The following is a 12890-nucleotide window of genomic DNA, read 5'->3' as shown; positions in this document are numbered from 1 at the left end:
GTTGTTCCCTTCCCTAATTTCCAGCAAAAGAAAGAAAGAAACAAACAAAGAAAGAAAGGAATAATGCACTTTAAAGAAAATCAGTTCATTCATATTTTACTTGCAATTTTCTATGGTATAGCATAGAAATTCATTTTAGTGAAACTTAACATAGTGTTTAGAGCAGGGGTGTCAAACTTGATTTCATTGAGGGCTGCATCAGGATTATGTTTGACCTTGGGAGCCGGGGTGGATGTGGCCGGGGTGGGCATGGCTAGTTTGATGTCACTTGTGTCGCGTTAGGGTTAGGCCCAAGCGAATTCCATCTGCTGGCCAGTGCCGACTGGCAACTACCCGGAGGAGGGCCTTCTCGGTGGCTGCTCCGACCCTCTGGAACGAACTCCCCGTGGAGATTCGTACCCTCACCACCCTCCAGGCCTTCCGCATAGCCCTTAAAACCTGGCTGTTCTGACAGGCCTGGGGCTAAAGATTAAAGCCCCACTAGAATGGTATGACTGTTGTGCTTTTTAACGGTGTATGATCTTCATGTTACGTTTTGTAACTTGTCTGTTCCTCCCCTCCCCTGAATTGTGAGCCGCCCTGAGTCCCCTCAGGGAAAAGGGCGGCATACAAATAAAGTAAAATCAAAATCAAATCAAGCGCCAGTGAAAACAGGCTCCTGAACTCCATTTTCAGCCATGATGGCCTCCTGCTGCCCTCTGGGGAAATGCATGCAGCCCTTCTGAGCTCCATTTTCACTGGCAGAGTATGGCAAGAGGTCGTCACGGTATAAAATGGACCCTGGGAGGTCTGCATGTTTCAAGCTCCATTTTCGCTGGCAGACATCTCAGGCCAGTCCTTTGCTATTTCTAGGACAACCCCATGGGCAAAATTTAAGCACCCTACAGGCCAAATCCGGCCCACGGGCCTCCAGTTTGACACCCCTAGTTTAGTATATAGGACTAGAGTATGGGTGTCAAGCTTACATCACATCACATCACGTGACGTATTGTGACTTTTCTCCTTCACTAAACTGGTGGTGGGGTGACCAGCGTGTGATGCATCTGGCCTGTGGGATGTCACCCCTGGACTAGAGTTATGCCCGTGCTTAAATTGCCACTAAGATGTGAAGCTCACTAAATGACTCAATCAGCTGTTCTGTTTTAGTTTAATCTATGTTGCGGATTCTAAATAAACTGCAATATAGAACAGGATCATTTATATTTTATTGATATTCTGAGGAAAAGAATTAAACATAAATTCTTTTTAATAAGAGTAATCTGTTCTCTGTGATGTGTAAAGATAGGTCAAGTACCAAAGGCATGGCTTTTGCCATAGATAGAAAATGATTCCTGATATTCAACGTTCTACTAATTCAAATACGCTATTGATAGATTTAAAGTTGATTTGAAATTCTGCACAGTTTAATTGCTGTAGGTTGGAAAAAGACACATATACTTAAATCTCAGTATGTCATTCAGTTATAGTAAGCGTTGAGTATCAAAAATACGAAAGAAGTAATAGATACTTGCACTTTTGATTTCATTTGCAAAATTTGCCATACAACTGGATGTACTGTTTATTAATCTATCAACAGCATTGATAATCTAGGCATTACTGAATAATGCGTTATAAGATTTGTAGATGAAAGATCTTTATTTGACTAGATAATAAGAGTTTTGCCCCACCATATCAAAACTCTGTAAGATGAAGATCTTAACTACATTTTATATCACAAATAGTACATATTGTGGCATTTTTATTGTATGTGTTGTGGCAGATCTCGGTTTTGAAGAGGCATTTCCTTCCTGTGGGAGATAAGTGGTTGACATCTTCTAGAAGGAACGTATTACTTTATATATTAAAATATCTAAGCTTTTAGAAAACCGTATTGATAATAAACTTCTGACAAAATAATGGTGGATGGAAAAGAAAGTACGTACGTCAGAATTTCAATCCTTATATATTATTACCTCATCTCCAGTGGGATAAATATAATAGTCATGAACAGTCAAAGGATACATTTACCTTAGGTTGAGGTAAATGTTTTCAACTTTTCAATAAGCATTTCAAATGCTTATTTCATATTTATGCATACCTGTTCTGTCCCCCCTTCTTTGCTCGTTCAAAGACGACAGGCAGACAAACTTAAAAGGAAAGAACTTTATCAGTCCTCGGCTCAGACTGGCTGCGAGACCAAAAATAAACATAAATAAAGTCTCTGACGAGAAGATAACAGAATGCAAAACAAAACTCTTACAAAACAATTCACTTCTCCAAGTGTCTCCTTGAATTAGGGTTACAGAAAGCAAATCACTTCTCCAAGTGTCTCTCACAAACAAACCATGACTGATGAATGATGAATGAATCAATGAATGTTGACTCCTGCAACCAGGGCGTGGCACCACCCGTCCTTTTATCACCAGAAGACGCCACTAACGAGCCCCAGCTGCATTGTTAATCTTGCATCCTGAAAAGACTCACAGGAGACTTCTGCTGAGTCACAACACATACCTATACATTTCAAATGTTTATTTCATTTTCTGCTGCTTGGTTTGGTGTGAATCTTCCTGATTATCTTCATTGTTGGTGGATTTTTCCAATGAAATGGGTCAAGAGTTGCAGATTGACTTAATGATTAAGCACCATCAAGTGATGTCAGTTCTTAGCAACCACAAAGACAGATTCTCTTCAATATGTCTTTTTTTACTTGTTAGTTATGATTAATACCAAACATTGATACAAGCTAAAAAGTACCCACCCAAATAGTGCAATGCTGAATTTCTACCGCCGTACTTTTGTTCATTGATTATCAGAGAGATGCTGTTGATGTACTTGTGTAAAGGTAAAATTACCATGCTAAGCTTGTACTTTTACAACTGTTTGGAACCTGAAGTTCTAAAATTACACTATGTGACAGCTTAATTTCCATAACTATGGGTATTCTTCATCATTTTAAAATAAGTTTAATTTATTAACATTTAATAATAATTATAAGATAAGCTTCTTAAAAAAATAATATGAAATATTTATTTTTATGAATACAGTCCAGACTAAATATGAGACTAGGCATGTTTACTTACTCCAGGTGTTTTCTCTTTCTCAGATGTGGATCTGATAACAGAGTTATATTCTGAGATTATTATTTCCTGGCTGCAATATCATAAATGAAAGCTTTCCTTTCCAATCATCAGTTGTCTTGATAGAAATAGTTCATATCCATCACATCTACCAATACAAAAACCATGAGTCTCTACTGCTTTCTCTCTCCTCTCTCTTTACTACCTACCTACCTACCTACCTACCTACCTCTATCTCTGTCTATCATCCTAAAAACAAAAATGGAGTGTACAATAATCTAGGGAGTGTCTCATTCATACCTGTAGAAATCTTTTTAAAGTCTTCCAATATGCCTTTTCAATATTTATACTCTTGTGTGCATGTGTGCTCTCAAATATACTGGAAAGAAAAATTGATTGTTTGCATTATGATTTCATTGCAATCTTTATTTATGTATTTACATCCTGCCTTTATTATTTCTCCAAATAATTCAAAGTGGCAAGCATATTCAACACGCCTTCTCTGAAAATGTCTTCATGATTATATGAGAGAGGGGGAGAGGGAGAGGGAGATCCCTTCTTGCTTGAGACAATTCCCTGTGGGATTTTTGGCATTATTTTCAGAAGTGACATAGCAATTCCTTCTTTCTAGGGTTGAGAGTGAATGACTGGCACAAAATCACTCAGCTGGCTTTGTATCTAAGGCCAGATTTATGAGCATTTATACTCTCTAGGTTTCTACTAGATGTCGTAACCACAATACCAAACTGGTTCTATCAAAAGTATTTTTCTCTGTATGCATAATGAGATATAAATTTATTCTGTTTTGTTTGATGGGATCTACTTCCAGAACATGGAAGGTTTGAATCATCTGGGTCTTCAGCAGTAATTTAACCTGATAGTCAATTGAGAAACATGCAGAGTTGATCCTACTTATTACTGTATCTTATTCTTGCGTATGCATGAATAAATCTAATTATCGGGACAGGGAGAAGTAATTTGAAGCCCTGAGGGGTTGGATTGGCCATCTGATAGGTTGAGGTTCTCCACTCTTTCCCTAAATATTCAGGAATGTAATTGTTTTCAAAAGGATTACTTTTTGAGGGGTCTATGCATTTTTCATTCATTTCAACTTCTGCTCCTTAGATATATTTTAGCAACACCAGGGACTTTTCTGCAGTGAGTTATAAAACCTATGAAATTATGAGGGTGTTTTTATTTTTGTTCCTTTTAATATATGTACAATGTTATTCAGAGAGGGTTTTTTATTCTCATTTTATTCATGTTTGTTTTCTAAACCTATAAAAATTGAATCTACTTAGCTGTGCCATTTTTATGACAACTATACTGAAGAAAAAGACACAATGTCATTAAGAGAGCTCAGTATGTTTTAAACGAATTCTAATTTGCTCATATTTGAAAACTTTTATCTTCCTATAATGAGCCAAGCTTCATTTCTTTGTGTTATAGTTCTGAAGGAATTTTGTTTCTCTAACTGGCAGCCAATTGAAAACTAAGCAGTATGGGTACTACTGTTACTGAGGATATGCAAATATTTACTTCATTGGGAGATTAAAAATTGTCCATATGCCTACCACTGTGTATTCAAAGTATGGCTGAGCATAGAACAACAGAATAAGAAAAATAAAAAGCGAGGGAGGAGAGCAACACAACCCCACAACTTAAAATATCTGTTTCACAATCATGAACATCTGCCTCCTCTTCTAAAGGAACATTGAGTAATCTGGATATATATTCCCAGAGTGGAATTGGGATAATTCAGATTAGAAGTCTTGATGTTTTAAGGAGTCTCTGTCTTTATTACAAAAAAATAATTACACAACCCCTCAACACAGCACACAGGAAAACAGAAGGTTATTTAGATAGCAAGCTCCTGGCAGATGTTCAAACAACTGGGATAGCTGAATTGGCTTGAATCAATAATTTCTACCAGCCTGGGAAGAAAACCTGTCACCCACTTAACGCCTTCTGTACATTTTGATACACAATTCCACATTCATGTAAAAATAGTTTTATCTGTGTGATATTTACAATATTTTTATATTCATATGTCAATGTTGACCTTATTAGAAACTTCATATTGGTTAATACCTGGTTTAACCTTTATTTGTATATATCTATAAATGTGTCTACCATACAGCTAATTGGTAAAATTACTGGTATAACTTCCTTATTTTAAGCTACAGCCATGTAAATAACTAACTTTATTTATTAATTAATATAAAAGTGATCAATTTAAAGAAGAGGCTTTTGTCGCTCTCTTTTTTTTTCTCAATGTATCTGAAGTTGGGCATCTAAAAGCTATTGATTATGTAGATTAATGTATTCCTAATCACTTACATTTGGATCGTGATGTAGCCACAGTTCTTTCTCTCAGTTGTTCACATCCTGATGCCCTCCAAATATTTTGGGACATTGAAAACCTTGTTTGCTAGGAGTTCTTGGAACCACAGTTCAAAGACAGAGGGTATCAGGTTACAAAAGTTATCTGTAAGAACTGTCTGATTTATTTCAGAAGAAACAAATCATACTTAAATTCAGTTATATACATTTATCCCTTATCTCTGTCTGAATCAACAAAGCATCGTTTATAAAAGGGAAATTGAATTCATCAGGGCATTACATTATCAGTAGAAAACACATAATACACAGAAGAGTGAGAGAAGTCAGTCTCTTGCAACTGCCTCAGGCATAAGTATTTAGTGGATCAACCAACTGTCTGTCATCTAATTTATGTTGGAGATAAAGAAATTTCCAAAGCAGCTAAAATGTATTTTACGAGACATGGAGTTTAATATCAAATTATGCTATCCAGCTCATTTGTGCACAGTATATCCTTTTGACCTAATATTACTTTATTTAATGTTACTATCTATTCTTCTGAATTCAAAAATAGATACGAAGAAGGCAGTCTTTCTCTTGTGGCTCTGCTATTCTTGCTCAAAGAGATGGCTTTGACTCTTACATTATTGGCCATGAAGAAGACTGTCAAAACTATTTTAATTAGATGGACCTTTGAAGGTGTATGTCATTGGGCTGGTTGGAGTTTGGAATGGTTTTAGGGATATTTTATTAGGTGCTATGGTATTTCTTTTGATATGGTGGTAATCTGCCAAGGATCTTGGGATAGGTGCAGTATCCCTAAATAAAAGTAAATAAATAAAATGTAAATATTAAATAAATATACCTTTATGGAGGCAAGGGAATACTAATGCTGATGGACCACCTTCTAAAAGCTGGGGGACCATGATTTAAATCTGAAATAGGTATGGACAAAATGCACCATTTCTGGAATCACTTCTGAAAAATTGCCAAATCACACCGGAAAGAGCAGATCAACAGTTGGGGGAGGGGCTTGAAGGAACATTTTGGTATTTCCAGAAGATACCATTCCTTGAATGATATGTTTTGCACATTCCTCCTCTTGAACCATTGAAGAGCTGTTATTCTCCAATTTACTAATCTCTAAATGGATCCGGATGTCTTCTGTGTGGATCTAAATCTAAAAACAAGAGTTACAGAAAATTGTGGCAGTTACCCTATATCTGAGTTTTACTTACAATATAAATAGTATTAAGATCATGTGAACTGCTTTGCTTTAACTGTATATTCCATTATGGCAATAAATCTAGGATTGTAATTTTTGAATGCAGATGCCATCAATAGGTGGAACTCAACTTGCAAATGTCAGTTTATCTGTATCCATTTGGTTGATCATATATTTTAGATGACTTGGATTCCCTTGTTTCAAACAATACAAATATGGTACAGATATCCATACAATTTTAAATAAGTATTGAGTTATGAATTTTATAAAAGTATCTAAAGTCACAAAGTCAAAAGTTAAGAGAATGTCACAAATCAGATACAACTTTATCTGATCTGTAATTTTTTGGAGTTTGTGTGAGTGTGTCAGTGTATGAAAAATATTAACATCTGCAACTGCCAATTAAAAACATGTACTTGTTTGAGCATTAGGAATCAAGATAAGGAAATCATATGGATTAGGCCAATAGCCACCTAAGGAAAAATACACTACCCTGCCTCAAAGCTCCTAAATTTTGAAATAAATCTAAACTTTGATATATCTGTAGATTAAAGCAAATACTACTGATATTTGTTACTCATTTAAAATTCATTTGCACAACTGAAAGGTAAGGATAATTATATCAAAAATACAATAAATTATATTTGAAACCTCAGCTGCAAGAGAAAACTCCATAAAAGTAGTCAGAAACTTGCTTTCATGTTTCAGACAAAATCCATTTAAATCTCTACTATGCAATTTCATGGTGAAAAATGTTAGCTTTTTTATATGAAAATGCATACAATAACAGTCGAGTGTTATCAGTGTAATTATAGGAATATCAATAAATATAAAGCACTCTTTTTCTCAGTTTAGGTAAATTCAGAGTAACGGAGAGCTCAGATCCCATTTAACTCAAATATTTCATTCATGTTGAGTTCTTAAAAAATGAACCCCAGCGGTCCTTGGGGATCAGAACTCTCTTGTTCCTTGCTTCCTTCAAGAATGGCATTGACTGTGGAATCCCTGGTGCCTTTTGTTCTCGGTTTGCTTGCAGGTGTTTTGTTACTAGACTAGGCAAAATCATTACTGCTTGTGATGTTACCTTGCCACAGGGTTGGTCGTAACTTCCGGGAACGGCGAAGCCCCCCCCCCGCGCCCGTGCGCGCCCGCGCCCGCTCCTTACCCGGTTTTTTTGAATTTCGCGCTTTCCATGCATGCGCAGAACGCCTGCGCGATCCTCCAGGAGCAGCTGGAGCATCGTGCAGACGCTAATACGCATGCGCGCGCCACGTGCGTGCACACGCGCGCCGCATGCGTGCGCGAGGACGCCGCCGGCCTCGTTCCAACCGATCCGGTTGGAACGGGGCGAGAAACCCACCCCTGCCTTGCCAGTAATGAAACATCTGCAAGCAAACAAGCCCCAAGGACCCCGTAGTTCAACCCTGAACTACATATATTATTTTACATTGGAATGAAGAGTAACATTTGTTTTGTTTGCAGCAAGCTATAACCATATTAAATGGAGTCAGACTTGAAATAGGTTTGTTATCCAAAAGACCAAAAGAAAATATGGTGTAGGAGGGCAATATAGAAACTTACTATCAGAATGATTAAGTCCATTCTACTTTTGCAGTCATACTTCCAAATAAAATGAAAACATACAATATATAGTAGGACTTCATCAGATATGGATCATACAGGCATTCCTCTTAGCAGGAGCCTTCTTTTCCTGGTGAACTGCTTTCCAGAATAGATAAGATGGACCGAAGAGAAGCCACAAGCAAGATAATTAGTGAAATAGTCACCACTCCTCTCAGTCATCAGCTTTCTGGCAGCAACTGATAATAGCATCTTAAGCCAGAAATCCCATTCTATTCTAGCATCTTGTCAGCTTCCCCCTTAATTGACAGGTCCCTTTTCACTTCTGCACCTCACAACTGCATCTTTGTGAGAGGATCACTTTGGAGCCTCCTAGGTCTTCTAACTTTGACAGTCTTAATGTTAACCTGATCCCTAATTGGGCTTTATTTGCTGAAACAAAGATGCATAAATCAGCTAAAGCCTGGTAAAGCTCCAGGCAAGGAACTTATTACTGCTCTGAAATATGCAATAATTTGGAATGGTGGACCCCAGTTCTTAGTGCCCTGTTTACTTACATCAATCCACTGCACAAATTCCAGAGGAGTGGGGCCTAGCTTTCACAGTGCCCATTCATAAAATGGGTACCAAACATCTGCATACTATTTATATAGGTCTGTTAACTTTGTAAGTACATTCCATGCAAGACACTTATCCAAAAGATTAGTTGACTGGATTGACCTAGAGCAGGTCTGCCAAAATCGTGGCCTGCGGGCTGGATGAGTTACACCTGGTATAGCGAAGGGGGGGGGGGGAAGTGTCATGTGATGCCACCGTGACAATGTGGCTCTGACACCTCTGACCTAGAGCATATTTTAGCAGATGGGAAAACAGGTTTCAAGGCTGGATATTCTGTTTATGGACATGCTGTTTATCACCTGGCCAAAAAAAAGCACCTCAAAAAGTCAATATTATTCACTGCATTTATTGCTTTTATTTATTGTTTATCATATTTAGAAAATTTTAGGTCTGCATTCAATCTATTTCCCAGAGCAAGGCTAAGGAGGACTAAACTTAAAAATATTACAACTGACAGATGGTTACTTTTGCTTATGCATAATCTGTGTAAGAATTCTAGAATCAAAGTTTGATGCACTATGTAAAGCTACTGTAGTAATGTGGTTCCAGGCTACAGAGGAGTAAGGCAATAATGTATTTTAGCATCCCTGTTTAATTTGTACATAAATCCCCTCAGTGCCAAACTAAATCAATTAGAACATCATACCAAAACTAGAAAATATATTGCAACTTTGTTGTATGCAGGTACCTCTATCTCAAATGTTAATTGGACAATTTCTGAATGCTCTGGCCAATTACTGCTCTGAGGAAGCACTTGAAATCAACTATAAGATCCTGATTTTCATAGAGAAACCTAAACTGCACACATGGAGGTCAATGGCTAGAGTATTGAACAGGTAAAATCTTTTAAATATTTAGTCATGGTTTTTCACAGTTTGACAAAATGCAGTGCACACCAAACTTACAGTTTATTAAATTAAATTATAAATTTATAATTATAATATAATTAGAAAAATGCTAAAACAACTAGTGGCCATACAGCGAGAGTCATGGCTGAAGACTTCTGTGAATTGCTGAGTTGGACAGCCATGGTGAAGAACAAAGGATCAGCAACTTCTTTACAAACTTAAGACAGGCCATTGCCTATAAAACTCCAAACAGCAGCTCCTTACAAGAGGATTACAAAACAGCAGTCTCCTGTGAGATTGAGTAGCTGGAAATAAAGAGATATGATATCTTGCTCTTAGCTGCAGTTGAGAATTTTAAAAGGACACTAAGCCAGCTGCACTCACTTTCTAATCACTTTCAAAAAAATGAATTTTAGTATTCTGAGGAGGCGGTGCTTTACATCACAATGACACAACATGCAATCTTGGGGCTCCAGGATTGCTGTCGATATCTCTGTTGCTGGATGATCCTTTTTGGATGTAAACCGTTCTGAAGGAACCGTGATAGTGAAGGGCATGTCCTGCTGATCTCAGGGGCATCGCAAAGCCCCTGATTGATCCAGGAAAAAGCTCTTTTTGCTGGCTACAAGAGAAACAGCCAAGACGGCTGCAGAAGGTTGGGACAAGCCCCTGAAACGGAAGCAGTATAGGAGAGACAGTGTGTTGAAATGGTGAGAAAAATCTTTATTATTAGAGAAGAGAAAAGCTAAAAGACTCAGTTAAAATAAAATTGAAGACAGAAGGAAATTAGCGGCAAATTTACCTTGGTTTAAAACTATCGTGTTATCTTTTCCACTTTAAATTTGTTTGTTTTCTATGGACGGACTTTTTACAAATGCCTCTTACTTTTAAACTGGACTGGTCTTTCCCCCCTTCTTCCTCTATACTTTCCCCATTTTTTGTTGTTGTGGATTAAAAGCCTCTTTCCTTGCAAGTCTTAGTGGATCGTAATTTTAAAACATTTTTCCCCCTTCCGGAGAAAAACTCCATTCAGAGCTTAGAAAAGAGAGACAAAAACAAAGGGAAAAGATGTAACACTGCCATCTAGTGGCTAGAGGCTTGGCAACATCTGATATTACAAAAATATTGGCTTTGTCTACTGAAAGGGTCAGTGGAAAAAACTTCATTGAATTTGTTTGAAATCTAGCAAAAGCCTTGGATGTTTTTAGTGGCAGTGTTTATAACCTGTAAAAATGGCACAATATGAAGAAGAAAAGGAACTAACATTGCAAAAAGTTATGTTAGAAATTCAAAAACTCTTAACTACAGAGAGAATTGAAAAGAGACTTGAATTTATAGATCAAAACACAAAATATCAAAATACAGAAAGTATGGAGAGAAGAGTTGAAAATACTTATAAAACAATGATGAAATTTGAGGACAGAGTTCAAAAAATTACAGAGACATATGAAAGTGATAAGAAAATCTTTGACATTAACAGCAAATCGAGTGCAGAGGGAAATGATAAATGCGAAATACGGAAAGGAGAGATCGATGAACTGGAACTCTATCTCAGATGTCAAAACATAGGTGAAGAAAGGAGAGAAAATTTGGCAGAAACAATGAGTAATTTCTGTAGAAGCACCAGTAATAACAAAAGTCAAGCAGATGAAAGGATTTGATGGAGGGTTTCAAATTCTTATAAGATATCCAATGAACAAGAAGTTTTCAAGAGAAGTCCACATAAGATCTATCAAGAAAACACTTAGAATACAGATTCTACAAATGGCAAGAGATATTGGACTGCACTATTTCTGGAAGGATACAGGATGATGAAATGAAATGTTACAATAAAATTTAGTTAAATGTAGTTAAACTTTGAGTACTATGTATAAGATAAAGTAATAATAGCTATAATCAGATAAATGATTAATAATGATAATAAAACATTTATATATACTAGATTGATAATATGAAACTTTATATAAACTGTAAGTGAGGATGATGGAGATGATGTTGAAAAGCCTTTTTATAAAAGATAAATAAATAAATATAAAGATGTAATATCATTGGATGATTTCAGGATGATGTAATGAAACGCCATAATATAAATTTACTTCAAATTTAATATGCCTCATATAAAAAAGATGTAATAATAGCTATGCTTAATGGATGTTTAATAATTATAATAATTTGCATAAATGTATCTTAGATTGATGATACTAATAATGGAAAAACATGGAATTTAAAATTATTAGAGAATGTTAATAATGCTAAAATAATAGAATGATTTAAAATAGGATACAAAAAATTCTTTATTATTGGATATATTTGATTGACAATATGTGATTTTTGATAAAGCACAAGTGATGACTATGGAAAGGATGCAGAAAGATCTTATAACCAATCGACACACTGTATGTAGTTGAATAGGTTTTTATGTTATATGTTTTGTGTGTTTATGTTGGTTTGAAAATAAATTTTTTATTAAAAAAAAGAATTTAAGTATTCCATGGATATTGGAGACTTCAAAATGTCAACTTTAATACCTGGGTTTATATTCTTTCTTTGATATAGGGAATTTTCAATAGAGACTTAATGGTTTTACAGTTTTGAATGTGAGGGGAAGTGTATCTGTTTAAAAATGGGCAATTCTGTATAAATTTTGAGTTAAGGAAAAATTTAAAGATGGACAGATATTAACACACATGTTCCAACAGTTATAACTTTTGAATATGTTAAGGAAGATTTTAAAAATTAAGTTTTAGCTAACACAGAACTTGAAAGTATGGAATATAATAAAATTGAAAAGATTTTTAAAATGGAAATACAAAAGATAAATTAAGAAGAGCACTTGGACAAGGAGCAGTTTTGACAAGAAATCTTAGGTAATGCGTTTTTACTGGTTTTACAAAATCCTTCTGTATAGAACCTGAAGAATTGTTTGAAATGCCAAAGATTGATGAAAGACCAAATCTGACCACTGAAATGACTTAGACTTCAAGATTTGAAGTGCAAAATGCAGGAGTATGAAGTTGTATTATTTGCTCAGGAATGAATTGTTTATTTCTGATAGCTTCTAGTGGACATTTTGCTAAACCAGAACTGAAAATATATTGATCTGTGGGAAGTTATCATCCAGCCCTCTTCCAGAAAAATGAAATATCCTAGGAAATATTGAAAAGGCAGAATATTTCTCTGGATGTGAAAAGAAACATGTTTCAAAAGGCAGAATAGTTGCCTATAGCTTTCTGCCCA

The 12890-nt window shown here is 35.9% G+C and overlaps 1 protein-coding gene across 1 annotated transcript in view; it reads right to left on the bottom strand.

The window, feature by feature from the left end:
- Window positions 1-4889: 4889 nt before the first annotated feature.
- Window positions 4890-12890, bottom strand: part of SALL3 (spalt like transcription factor 3) — a 38086-nt gene continuing 30085 nt past the window's right edge. Inside the window, exon 6 of the mRNA XM_014056775.2 lies at window positions 4890-6561. The gene's annotated coding sequence lies outside the window, so the exon portion shown is untranslated. The remainder of the gene's footprint in view (window positions 6562-12890) is intronic.

The sequence above is a fragment of the Thamnophis sirtalis genome, unplaced genomic scaffold (assembly GCF_051295495.1).
Source record: "Thamnophis sirtalis isolate CommonGarterSnake01/CBP01778 unplaced genomic scaffold, rThaSir2_p1.2 scaffold_2, whole genome shotgun sequence".
NCBI lineage: Eukaryota > Metazoa > Chordata > Lepidosauria > Squamata > Natricidae > Thamnophis > Thamnophis sirtalis.
Note: the sequence above shows the minus strand (reverse complement) of the source record. Positions and strands in the feature narration are given on the sequence as shown.